Genomic DNA, 13015 nt, shown 5'->3' with positions numbered 1-13015 from the left:
AAAAAGAGAAGAAGAGAAGAGAGAAAATGAGAGTGAAAAAGAGAAAAAGGGAGAAAATGAGAGCGAAAAGAGATAGAAAAAGAGAGAGAAAGAAAGAAAAAGAGAGAGAAAAAGAAATTGAGAGAAAAAGAGAAGAGGGAGAGAAAATGAGTGAAAAAGAGAGAAAACGAGAGAGAAAAAGGGAGAGAAAGAGACAGAAAAAGAGATAAAAAGAGTGAAAAAGAGAGAAAACAGAAAATGAGAGAGAAAAAGAGACAAGAGAAAGAAAAAAGAGACAAAGAGAGAGAAAGGGAGGAAAAGAGAGAAAAAGAAAGAAAAATAGCAAAAGAGAGTGAAAAAGAGGGAGAAAACAGAAAAAGAGAGAAAGAAAGAGTCAGTAAAAGAGAAAAATGAAAGAAAAAAGAGAATGAGAGAAAAAAGACAGAAAAAGAGACAAAAAGAGAATAAGAGAGAAAAAAGACAGAGAAAAAGAGAAGAAGAGAAAAATAGAAAAAGTGAGCGAAAGAGAGAGAGAGAAAATGAGAGTGAAAAAAGAGAAAAGGAGAAAATGAGAGAGAAAAAGAGATAAAGGGAGAGAAAAGGGAGAAAAATGAGAGGAAAAAGAGAAAGAAAAAAGAGAGAGAAAGAAAGAGAAAAAGAGGGAGAAAGACAAAAAGAAAAAAAGAAAAAGTGGAAGAAAAACAGAAAAAGAGAGAAAGAAAGAGACAGAAAAAGCAAGAGAAAAAGTGAGAGAAAAATAAAAATTGAGAGAGAAAAACAAAGAGAAAAAGAGAAAGAAAAAGAGAGGAAAAGAAAGAAACAGAAAAGAGAGAGAGAAGAGAAAAAGAGAGAAAAATAGAAAAAGAGAAAAATAGAGCGAAGAAGAGAGCAAATTAGAATGAAAAACTGAGAAAAGAGAGAAGGGAGAGAAAAAGAGATAAAGAGAGAAGAAGAGAGAAAAAGAGTGAAATGAGAGCGAAAAAGAGAGAGAAAAAAGAGAAAAGGAGAGAGAAAAAGTGAAAAAGAGAGAGGAAAAGAGAAAAAGAGAAAGAAAATGAGAGAGAGAAAGAAAATGAGAGAGAAAAAGACAGAACAAGACAGAAAAAAAGAGAAAAAATGTGAGAAAAAGAGAAGCAGAGACAGAAAATGAGAGTGAAAAAGAGGGAGAAAATGAGAGCGAAAAGAGATAGAAAAAGGAAGAATTAGAGAAAAAGAGAAGGAAAAAGAGAAAGAGAGAGAAGAAGAGAAAAAGAGAGAAGAGAGAGAAAATGAGTGAAATAGAGAGAAAAGAGAAAAAAGACAGAAAAAGAAAAATAGTGAGAAAAAGAAAAAAGGGAGAAAAAGAGTAAGAAAAGAGGAAAAGAGAGAAAAAGAGTGAGAAAAGGAGAGAGAGAAAGAGAGAAAAAGGGAGAAAAACAGAAAAAGAGAGAAAACTAGAAAATGAGAGAAAAAGAGAGAGAAAAGGGAGAAAATGAGAGCGAAAAGAGATAGAAAAAGAGAGAATTAGAGAGTGAAAAAGAGAGAGCATTAGAGAGAGAAAAAGAGAGAATTAGAGAGAGAAAAAAGTGAAAAAGAGTAAAAGAGAAGGAAAAAGAGAGAAATTGAGAAAAAAGAGAGCGAAAATGAGAATGAAAAAGAGAGAAAAATGAGAAAACGAGAGAGAAAAAGAGAAGAGAGAAGAAGAGAAAGAAAAAGAGAAAATGAGAGTGAAAAAGAGAGAAAACGAGAAAGAGAGAAAAAGAGAAAATGAGAGAGAAAAGAGGGAGAAAAACTGAAAAAGAAAACGAGAAAATGAGAGAAAATGAGAAAAAAGAGAGAGAAAAGGGAGAAAACGAGAGTGAAAAGAGATAGAAAAGGAAGAGAAAAAGAGAATTAGAGAGAGAAAAAGAGAAGGAAAAAGAGAGCGAAAATGAGAGCAAATGTGAATGAAAAAGACAGAAAAAGGAGAAAACGAGAGTGAAAAAGGGAGAGAAAAAGAGAAAGAAAGAGAAAGAGAAAAAGAGAGAGAGAAGAAGAGAAAAAGAAAGAGAAAAAGAGGGAGAAAAAGAGAGAGAAAATGAGAGAAAAAGAGGAAGAAAAAGAGTGTAAAAGAGAGAGAAAAGGGAGAAAACAAGAGCGAAAAGAGATAGAAAAAGAAAGAGAGAATTAGAGAGAGCAAAAGAGTGAAAAAGAGAAGGAAAAAGAGAGAGAAAAAGAGAAATTGACAGAAAAAGAGAGAGAAAAGGGAGAAAACGAGAGTGAAAAGAGATAGAAAAAGGAAGAGAAAAAGAGAGAATTAGAGAGAGAAAAAGAGAAAAAAAGAGCGAAAACGTGAGATCAAATGAGAATGAAAAACAGCGAAAAAGGAGAAAAAGAGAAGAAAGAGAGAGAAAGAGAGAAGAGGAGAAAAAGAGAGAAAATGAGAGTGAAAAAGATAGAGAAAAGGGAGAGAATAAAGAGCGAAAAAAAGAGCAAATGAGAATGAAAAAGTGAGAGAAAAAGGGAGAAGACGAGAGAGAAAAGGGAGAGAAAAAGAGAGGGAAAAAGTGAGAAAAAAGAAACAGAGAAAAAGGGAGAAAAATAGAGAGAAAACGAGAAAAAGAAAAAAGAAAAAGAGAGAAACAGAGAAAAAGAGAGGAAAAAGAGAGAGAAAAGGAGAGTGAAAAAGAGAGAAAAGGGAGAGAAAAAGAGTGAAAAAGAGAGAAAAAGTGAGAAAAAAGAGAAAAGGGGAGAAAAATAGAGAGAAAACGAGAAAAAGAGAGAAGCAGAGAAAACGAGAGAGGAAATGAGAGTGAAAAAGAGAGAGAAATAGAAAACGAGAGAAAAAGATAGAGAAAAGAGAGAGAGAAAAGAGAGAGAGAAAGAGAGAAAAGAGAGAGAGAAAAGAGAGAAAGAGGGAAAAAGAGGGAATAAAGAGAAAAGGAGAGTGAAAATGAGAGAGAAATAGAGAGAAAAGAGAGAAAATGAGAGAAAAAAGAGAAAAGGGAGAGAAAATGAGAGAAAAAGAGAGAAAAACAGAAAAAGAGTGAAAAGAGAAAAAAGAGACAGAAAAAGGGAGAAAAATAGAGAAAACGAGAAAAACGAGAGAAAAAGAGAAGCAGAGAAAACGAGAGAGAGAAAGTGAGTGAAAGGGGGAGAAAAAGAAAGAGAAAAAGAGGAAAAAGAGAAAAAGACAGAATGAAGAGAGAAAAAGAGAGAGAGAAAAGGAGAGAGAAATAGAGAGAAAAAGAGATAAAAAGTGAAAGAAAAAAGAGAGAAAGAGAAAAGGAGAGAAAAGAGTAAAAGTGAGAAAAAGAGAAAAAGACAGAAAAAAGAATGAGAAAAAGAGAGAAGAGAAAAAGAGAGAAGAGAGAAAATGAGAGTGAAAAAGAGAGAAAAGGGAGAAAACGATAGCGAAAAGAGATAGAAAAAGGAAGAGAAAAAGAATTAGAGAGAGAAAAAGAGAGAAGAGAGAGAAAATGAGTGAAAAAGAGAAAACGAGAAAAGAGAGAGAAAAAGGGAGAGAAAGAGACAGAAAAGCTGAAAAAGAGAGAAAAAAGAAAAAGAGAGAGAAAAAGAAAAATAAAAAGAGAGAAAACAGAGAAAATGAGAGAAAAAAGATAGAGAAAAGAGAGAATAAAGAGAAAAAGAGAAAGAGAAAAGGAGAGTGAAAATGAGAGAAATAGAGAGAAAAAAGAGAAGGGAGAGAAAATGAGAGAGAAAAACAGAAAAAGAGGGTGAAAAAGAGAGAAAAATAGAAAAAAGAAAAACGAGAGAAAAAGAGAAGCAGAGAAAACGAGAGAGAGAAAGTGAGTGAAAGGGGGAGAAAAAGAGAGGAAAAAGAGAAGACAGAATAAAGAGAGAAAAAGAGAGAGAAGAGAAAGAGAGAAAAGGAGAGTGAAAAAGGGAGAGAAATAGAGAGAAAAAGAGATAAAAAGTGAAAGAAAAAAGAGAAAGAGAAAAAGAGTGAGAAAAGGAGAGAAAAGAGTAAAAGTGAGAAAAAGAGAAAGAAAAAGAGAAAAAGACAGAAAAAAGAGAGAAGAGAGAGAAAATGAGAGAGAAAAAGGGAGAAAACGATAGCGAAAAGAGATAGAAAAAGGAAGAGAGAAAGAGAGAGAAAAAGAGAGAAAAAGAAATTGAGAGAAAAAGAGAGAAGAAGAGAGAGAAAATGAGAGTGAAAAAGAGAGAATAGAGAGAGTAAAAGGGCAAGAAAGAGACAGAAAAACAGAGAAAAAGAGAGATTAAGAGAGGAAAAAGAAAAAGAGAGAGAAAAAGAGTGAAAAAGAGAGAAAGAAAGAGACAGTAAAAGAGAGAGAAAAGAGAAAAAGTGAAAGAAAAAAGAGAAAGAGAAAAAGAGTGAGAAAAGGAGAGAGAAAAAGAGTGAAAATGTGAAGAGAGAAAAAGAAAGAAAAAGAGAATAAGAGAGAAAAAAGACAGAGAAAAAGAGAGAGAAGAAGAGAAAAATAGAAAAAGTGAGCGAAAAAGAGAGAAAACGAGAGAGAAAAGAGAGAGAAAAAGAGATAAAGAGAGAAGAGAGAAACGAGAGCGAAAAAGGGAGAGAAAAAGAGAGAGAAAACAGAGAAAATGAGAGAAAAAAGACATAGAAAAAGAGAGACAAGAGAAAGAAAAAAGAGGCAAAGAGAGTGAGAACGGGAGGATAAGAGAGAGAAAGAGAAAAAGAGAGAAAAATAGCAAAAGAGTGAAAAAGAGGGAGAAAACAGAGAAAAAGAGAGAAAGAAAGAGACAGTAAAAGAGAAGAAAAAGAGTCAAAGAGAGAGAAAAAGTGGAAGGGAAAAGAGAAAAAGAGTGAGAAAAGGAGAGAAAAAGAGAGAAAAGAGAAAAAGAGAGTGAAAATGTGAAAAAGAGAGAAAAAGAGAAAGAAAAAGAGAGAGAAAAGACAGAGAAAAAGAGAGAAAAATAGAAAAAGGGAGAAAAGAGAGAGAAAAAGTGAGCGAAAAAGAGAAAGAGAAAATGAGAGTGAAAAGAGAGAAAAAGAGAAAGAGAAAATGAGAGTGAAAAGGAGAAAAAGAGATAAAGGGAGAAAAACGAGAGAAAAATGAGAGAAAAAAGAGAAGAGAGAAAATGAGAGTGAAAAAGAGAGAGAAATAGAGAGTGAAAAAGTGGAAGAAAAACAGAAAAAGAGAGAAAGAAAGAGATAGAAAAAGCGAGAGAAAAAGAGAAAAAGTGAGAGAAAAAGATAAAAATTTAGAGAAAAAGAGAGAAAGAGAAAAAGAGTGAGAAAAAGAGAGTGAAAAAGAGAGAGAAAATGAGAAAGAAAAAGAGAGGAAAAGAAAATAAACAGAGAGAAGAGAAAAAGAGAGAGAAAAATAGAAAAAGCGAGAAAAATAGAGCGAAGAAGAGAGAGAGCAAATTAGAATGAAAAACTGAGAGAAAAAGAGAGAAAACAAGAGAGAAAAGAGAGAATAAGGGAGAGAAAAAGAGATAAAGAGAAGAAGAAAGAAAAAGAGAAACGAGAGCGAAAAAGAGAAAGAGAAAGAAAAAGAGAGGAAAAAGAGTGAGAAAAGGAGAGAAAAGAGAGAGCAAAAGAGAAAAAGAGAGAGGAAAAGAGAAAGAAAATGAGAGAGAACAAGAGGGAGAAAAAGAGAGAGAAAAACAGAGAAAGAGAGAGAAAACGAGAAAAAGAGAGAAAATGTGAGAGAAAAAGACAGAAAAAAAGAGAGAAAAGAAAGTGAGAAAAAGAGAGAAGAAGAGAAAAAGAGAGAGAAGAAGAGAGAGAGAAAATGAGAGTGAAAAAGAGAGAGAAAAGGGAGAAAACGAGAGCGAAAAGAGATAGAAAAAGGAAGAGAAAAAGAGAGAGAATTAGAGAGAGAAAAATAGTGAAAAAGAGAAGGAAAAAGAGAATGAAAAAGAGAAATTGAGAGAAAAAATAGAGAAAAAGAGAGCGAAAACGAGAGAGAGTAAATGAGAATGAAAAAGTGAGAGAAAATGAGAGAGAAAAGAGAGTGAAAAAGAGAGAAAACGAGAGAGAAAAGAGAAAAAGAGAAAGAGAGAGAGAAACAGAGAGAGAAGAAGAGAAAAAGAGAAAAAGAGAGAGAAAATGAGAGTGAAAAAGAGAAATTGAGAGAAAAAAGAGAGAAAAAGGGAGAGAAAACAAGAGAGAACAAATGAGAATGAAAAAGTGAGAGAGAAAGGAGAAAGCGAGAGAGAAAAGAGAGAGAAAAAGGTGAGAAAAAGAGAAAAAGACAAAAAAAGAGAAAAAAAGTGCGAAAAAGAGAGAAGAAGAGAAAAAGAGAGAGAAAATGAGAGTGAAAAAGAGAGAGAAAAGGGAGAAAACGAGAGTGAAAAGAGATAGAAAAAGGAAGAGAAAAAGAGAGAATTAGAGAGTGAAAAAGAGAGAGAAAAAGAGAATGAAAAAGAAAGGTTGAGAGAAAAAATGGAGAGAAAAAGAGAGCGAAAACGAGAGAGAGCAAATGAGAATGAAAAAGTGAGAGAAAAAGGAGAAAATGAGAGAGAAAAAAGAGAGAAAAAGAGAGACAAAGAGAGAGAGAAAAAAGAGGAAGAGAGAGAGAAACAGAGAGAAAAGAAGAGAAAAAGAGAAGCAGAGAAAACGAGAGAGAATATGAGAAAAAGAGAGAGAGAAAGTGAGTGAAAGGGGGAGAAAAAGAGAGAGAAAAAGAGAGGAAAGAGAAAAAGACAGAATAAAGAGAGAAAAAGAGAGAGAAGAGAAAGAGAGAAAAGGAGAGTGAAAAAGAGAGAGAAATAGAGAGAAAAAGAGATAAAAAGTGAAAGAAAAAAGAGAGAAAGAAAAAGAGAGAAAAGGAGAGAGAAAAGAGAGTAAAAGTGAGAAAAAGAGAAAAGACAGAAAAAAGAGTGAGAAAAAGAGAGAAAATGAGAGTGAAAAGAGAGAAAAAGGGAGAAAACGATAGCGAAAAGAGATAGAAAAAGGAAGAGAGAAAGAGAGAGAATTAGAGAGAGAAAAAGAGAAAGAAAAAGAGAGAAAATGAGAGAGAAAAGAGAGAGTAAAAGGGAGAGAAAGAGACAGAAAAACAGAGAAAAAGAGAGATTAAGAGAGAAAAAAGAAAAAGAGAAATAAAAAGAGAGAAAACAGAGAACATGAGAGAAAGAAAGAGACAGTAAAAGAGAGAGAAAAAGAGAGAAAAAGAGAAAGAAAAAGAGAGTGAAAAACAGAAAAAGAGAGAGAAAACGAGAAATAGAGAAAAAAGAGAGAAAAAGAGAGAGAAAAAGAGAGAAAAATAGAGTGAAAGAGAGAGAAAAAGAGACGAAAAAGAGAAAAAGAGAGAGAAGAGAAAAAGAGACAGAAAAAGAGAGAGAAAAGGAGAGTGAAAAAGAGAGAGAAAATGAGAAAAAAAGAGAGAAAAGGGAGAGAAAAAGAGAATAAGAGAGAAAAGAGAAATAAAAAAGAGAAGTAGAGAGAAAAAAGAGTAAAAGAGAGAAAATTAGAGAGAAAAAGAGTGAAAAAGTGAAAAAGAGAGAGAAAAGGGAGAAAACGAGAGCGAAAAGAGATAGAAAAAGGAAGAGAAAAAGAGAGAATTAGAGAGAGAAAAAGAGAGAAAAAGAGTGATAAAGAGAGAAAAAGAGAGAAAAAGCGAGCGAAAACGAGAGAGAGCAAATGAGAATGAAAAAGAGAGAAAAAGGAGAAAACGAGAGAGAAAAGAGAGAAAAAAGGGAGAGAAAAAGAGAGAGAGAGAAAAAAGAGAGATAGAGAGAGAAAGAGAGAGAGAAAATGCAAGTGAGAAAAAGAGAAAGAGAGCGAGAGAAAGAGAAAGAAAATGAGAATGAAAAAGAGAGAGAATTGGAGAGAAAATGAGAGAAAAAAGGTAGAGAAAAGGGAGAGAAAAAGAGAGAGAAAAAGAGTGAGAAAAGGGACAGAAAAAGAGAGAGAAAAAGAGTGAAAAAAGTGAAAAAGAGAGAGAAAAGAGAGAAAGAAAGAGACAGAAAAAGAGAGAGAAACGGGAGAAAAATAGAGAGAAAACGAGAAAAAGAGAGAAAAAGGGAGAAAAATAGAGAGAAAATGAGAAAGAGAGAAAAAGAGTGAGAAAAGGAGAGCGAAAGAAAAAAAGAGTGAGAAAAGGAGAGAGAAAAAGAGAGAGCAAAAGAGAGAAAAAGAGTGAAAAAGTGAAAAAGAGAGAGGAAAAGAGAAAAAGAGAGAAAAAGAGAAAGAAAAAGAGAGAAAAAGGGAAAGAAAAAGAGAGAAAAAGAGAGTGAAAGAGAGAGAAAAGAGAGGAAAAAGAGAAAAAGAGAGAGAAGAAGAGAAAAAGAGAGAGAAAAAGAGAGAGAGAAAAGGAGAGTGAAAAAGAGAGAAAATGGGAGAAAAAATAGAGAAAAGGGAGAGAAAAAGAGAGAATAAGAGAGAAAAGAGAAAGAAAAAAGAGAAAAAGAGAGAGAAAAAGGGAGAAAAAGAGAGAGAAAATGAGAAAAAGAGAGAAAAAAGAGAAAAAGAGAGAGAAGCTGAGAAAATGAGAGAGAAAAAGAGAGAGAAAAGGAGAGTGAAAAAGAGAGAGAAATAGAGAGAAAGTGAGAGAAAAATGATAGAGAAAAGGGAGAGAAAAAGAGAGAAGAAGAGAAAAAGAGAGAAAAAGAGTGAAAAAGAGAGAAAAAAGAGACAGAAAAAGAGAGAGAAAAAGGGTGAAAGGTAGAGAGAAAACGAGAAAAAGAGAGAAAAAGAGAAAAAGAGAGAGAAAAAGGGAGAAGAGAGAAAACGAGAGAGGAAAAGAGAAAAAGAGAGAAAATGGGAGTGAAAAAGAGAAAAAGAGAGAGAAAAAGAGAGAGAAAAGAGAGTGAAAAAGAGAGAGAGATAGAAAGAAAAAGAGAGAGAAAAGAGAGTGAAAAAGAGAGAGAGATAGAAAGAAAATGAGAGAAAAAAGATAGTGAAAAGGGTGTGAAGAAGAGAAAACGAGAGTGAAAAGAGGGAGAAAAGAGAGAAAAAAGAGACAGAAAAAGACGGAGAAAAAGAGTAAAAGAGAGAAGAAGTGAAAAAGAGAGAGAAAAAGAGAGAAAAAAGAGACAGAAAAAGAGAGAAAAAAAGGGAGAAAAGTAGAGAGAAAACGAGAAAAAGAGAGAAAAAAGAGAGAAAAGGAGAGAGAAAAAGAGAGGAGAGAGAAAAAGAGAAAAAGAGAGAGAGAAAATGAGAGTGAAAAAGAGAGAAAAATAGAGAGACGAGAGAGAAAAGATAAAGAAAAGGGAGAGACAAAGAGAGAAAAAGAGAGAGAAAAGAGAGAAAAAGTGACAAAAAGAGAGAAAAAGAGAGAGAGAAAGAGAAAAAGAGAGAAAAAGTGAAAAAGAGAAAAATAGAGAAAAAGAGAGAAAAAAGAAAAAGGAGAGAAAAAGATAGAAAGAGAGAGAAAACAAGAAAAAGAGAGAGAAAAAGAGAAAAAGTGAGAAAAAAGAGAGAAAAGGAGAGAAAAAAGAGAAAGAGAGAAGAAGAGAGAGAAGAAGAGAGAGAAAAAATGACAGTGAAAATTAGGGAGAAAACAGAGAAAAGGAGAGAAAGAAAGAAAAATAAAAGAAAAAAGAGTAAAAGAGAGAAAAAGAAAAAGAAAAAGAGTGAAAAAGAGAAAAACAGAGAAAAAGTGAGAAAAAAGACAGAGAAAAAGAGAAATTGAGAGAAAATAGAGAGAAAATGAGAGAGAAAAAAGAGTGAAAAAGAGAGCAAATGAAAATGAAAAAGTGAGAGAAAAAGGGAGAAGACGAGAGAGAAAAGAGAGAGAAAAAGGGAGAGAAAAAGAGTAAAAGAGAGTGAAAAAGAGAGTGAAAAAGAGAGAGAAAAAGAGAGAAAAAAGAGACAGAAAAAGAGAGCGAAAAAGGAGAAAAATAGAGAGGAAACGAGAAAAAGAGAGAAAAAAGAGAAAACGAGAGAGAAAAAGGGAGAAGCCGAGAGAGAAAAGAGAGAGAAAAAGGGAGAGAAAAAGAGTGAAAAAGAGAGAGATAAAGAGAGAGAAAAAGGGAGAAAAATAGAGAGAAAACGAGAAAAAGAGACCAAAAAAAAGAAAAAGAGAGAAGCAGAGAAAACGAGAGAGAAAAAGAGAGAGAGAAAATGAGAGTGAAAAAGAGAGAGAAATAGAGAGAAAACGAGAGAAAAATGATAGAGAGAAGAGAGAGAAAGAGAGAAAAAGAGAGGAAAAAAGAGAATAAAGAGAGAAAAAGAGACAGAAGAAGAGAAAAAGAGAAAAAGAGAGAGAAAAGGAGAGTGAAAAAGAGAGAGAATAGAGAGAAAATGAGAGAAAAAAGATAGAGAAAAGGGCAAGAAAATGAGAGAAAAAGCGAGAGAGAAACAGAAAAAGAGAGTGAAAAAGAGAGAGAAAAAGAGAGAAAAAAGAGACAGAAAATGAGAGAGATAAAGAGAAAAGGAGAGAGAAAAAGTGAGTGAAAGGGGGAGAAAAAGAGAGAAAAAGAGAGGAAAAAGAGAAAAAGAGAGAATAAAGAGAGTAAAAGAGAGAAAAAGAGAGAGAAGAAGAGAAAAAGAGAGAGAAAAGGAGAGTGTAAAAGAGAGAGAAATAGAGAGAAAATGAGAGAAAAAAGATAGAGAAAAGGGAGAGAAAAAGAGAGTGAAAAAGAGAGAAAAAGTGGGAAAAAAGAGAGAAAAATAGAGAGAAAACGAGAAAAAGAGAAAAAAGAAAAAAAGAGAGAAGCAGAGAAAACGAGAGAGAAAAAGAGAGAGAGAAAATGAGAGTGAAAAAGAGAGAGAAATAGAGAAATATTTTTCTTTCTCTTTTTCTCTCTTTTTCTCTCCTTTTACTTTCTCGTTTTTCTCTCTTTTTTCTCCCTTTATCTCTTGTTCTCTCTCTTTTTCACTCTCATTTTCTCTCTCTCTTCTTCTCTCTCTTTTCTCTCTTTTTTCTCTCCTTTTTTCTCTTATTTTCTCACTTTTTCTCTTTTTCTCTCTTTTTTCTCTTTTTCTTTCTCTTTTTCTCTCTCTTTTTCTCTCTTTTTCTCTCTTTTTCTCTCTCTTTCTTTCTCTTTTTCTATCTCTTTTTCTTTCTCATTTTCTCTCTCTTTTTCTCTCCTTTTTTCTCCCTTTTTCTTTCTCTTTTTCTCTCTCTTTTTCTCTCCGTTTTCTCTCTCTTTTCTCTCTTGTTTTCTCTCTATTTCTCTCTCCTTTTCACTCTCCTTTACACTCTCTCTTTTTCTCTCTTTTTCTCTTCTCCTCTCTCTTTTTCTCTCTATTTTTCTCTCTCTTTTTCTCCTTATTCTCTCTTTTTCTCTTTTTCCTCTCTTTTTCTCTCACTTTTTCTCTCTCTTTCACTCTCTTTTTCTCTCTTTATCTCTCTATTTTTCTCTTTTTCTCTCTTTTTCTGTCTCTTTTTTCTCTTTTTCTCTCTTTCTTTTTTCTCTCTTTTTCTCTGTTTTCTCTCTTTTTTCACTCTTTTTATCTCTCTTTTTCTTTTTCTCTCGTTTTCTCAGCTTCTCTCTCTTTTTCTTTTTCTCTTTTTCTCTCTTTTTCTCATTTTCTCTCTATTTTTCTCCCCTTTTCTCTCTTTTTCTCTCTTTTTTCTCTTTTTCTCTCTTTCTTTTTTCTCTCTTTTTCTCTGTTTTCTCTCTTTTTTCACTCTTTTTCTCTCTCTTTTTCTTTTTCTTTTTCTCTCTCATTTTCTTATATTTTTCTCTCTCTTTTTGCCACTCTTTTTCTCTCTCTTTTTCTCTCCCTTTTTCTTTCTCTCTTTCTTTCTATTTTTCTCTCTCTCTTTCTCTTTTTCTCTCTCTTTTTCTTTCTCGTTTTCTCTCTCTTTTTCTCTCCCTTTTTCTCTCTTTTTCTTTCTCTTTTTCTCTTTTTCTCTCTTTTTATATTTTTCTCTCTCTTTTTGTCACTTTTTCTCTCTTTTTCTCTCCCTTTTTCTTTCTCGTTTTCTCTCTCTTTTTCTCTTGTTCTCTCCCTTTTTCTCTCTCATTTTCTTTCTCTTTTTCCCTCTCTTTTTCTCTCTCTTTTTCTCTCTTTTTCTCTCCGTTATCTCTCTCTTTTTCTCTCTCGTTTTCTCTATTTCTCTCTCTTTTTCACTCTCCTTTTCTCTCTCTCTTTTTCTCTCTCTTTTTCTCTTTTTCTCTCTCGTTTTCACAGCTTCTCTCTCTTTTTCTCTTTTTCTCTCTCGTTTTCTCAGCTTCTCTCTTTTTCTCTTTTCTCTCTCTTTTTCTCTCGTTTTGCTCTCTTTTACTTGTTTTCTCTCTATTTTTCTCCCTTTTCTCTTCTTTTTCTCTCTCTTTTTTCTCTCTCTTTTTCACTCTCTTTTTTGTTTTTCTCTCTCTTTTTCTCTCATTTTCTCTCCCTTTTCTCTATCTTTTTTCTCTCATTTTCTTTCTATTTCTCTCTTTTTCACTCTCCTTGTCTATCCCATTTTCTCTTTTTCTCTCTCTTTTTCTCTTCTTCTCTCTCTTTTTCTCTCTTTCTCTCTTTATTCTCTTTTTCCCTCTCTTTTTCTCTCTTTCTCTCATTTCTCTATCTATTCTCTCTATTTCTCTCTCTTTTTCACTCTCATTTTCTCTCTCATTTTCTCTCTCTCTTTTTCTCTTTTCTCTCTCGTATTCTCTGCTTCTCTCTTTTTCTCATTTTCTCTCTATTTTTCTCCCTCTTTCTCTCTCTTTTTCTCTCTTTTTTCTCACTTTTTCTCTCTCTTTTTCACTCTCTTTTTCTCTCCCTTTTCTCTATCTTTTTTCTCTCATTTTCTCTCTATTTCTCTCTCTTTTTCACTCTCCTTTTCTCTCTTTTTCTCTTCTTCTCTCTTTTTCTCTCGCGTTTTCTCTCTTTATTCTCTCTTTTTCTCTTTTTCCTCTCTTTTTCTCACTTTTTCTCTCTCTTTTTCTCTCTCTTTTTCTCTCCCTTTTTCTCTCTCTCTTTCTTTCTCTTTTTCTATCTCTTTTTCTCTTTTTCTCTCTTTTTCTTTCTCTTTTTCTCTCCCTTTTTCTCTCTTTTTCTTTCTCTTTTTCTCTCTCTTTCTCTTTTCTCTCTCTTTTTCTCTCTTTTTCTCTCCGTTTTCTCTCTTTTCTCTCTTGTTTTCTCTCTATTTCTCTCTCCTTTTCATTCTCCTTTACTCTCTCTCTTTTTCTCTCTCTTTTTCTCTTCTTCTCTGTCTTTTTCTCTCTATTTCTCTCTCTTTTTCACTCTCCT

The sequence above is a fragment of the Chiloscyllium plagiosum genome, unplaced genomic scaffold (genome assembly GCF_037043375.1).
Source record: "Chiloscyllium plagiosum isolate Xiang-an unplaced genomic scaffold, Cpla_swu_hap1 HiC_scaffold_3, whole genome shotgun sequence".
NCBI lineage: Eukaryota > Metazoa > Chordata > Chondrichthyes > Orectolobiformes > Hemiscylliidae > Chiloscyllium > Chiloscyllium plagiosum.
The sequence above is the reverse complement of the archived record's forward strand: the minus strand, read 5'-3'. Positions refer to the sequence as shown.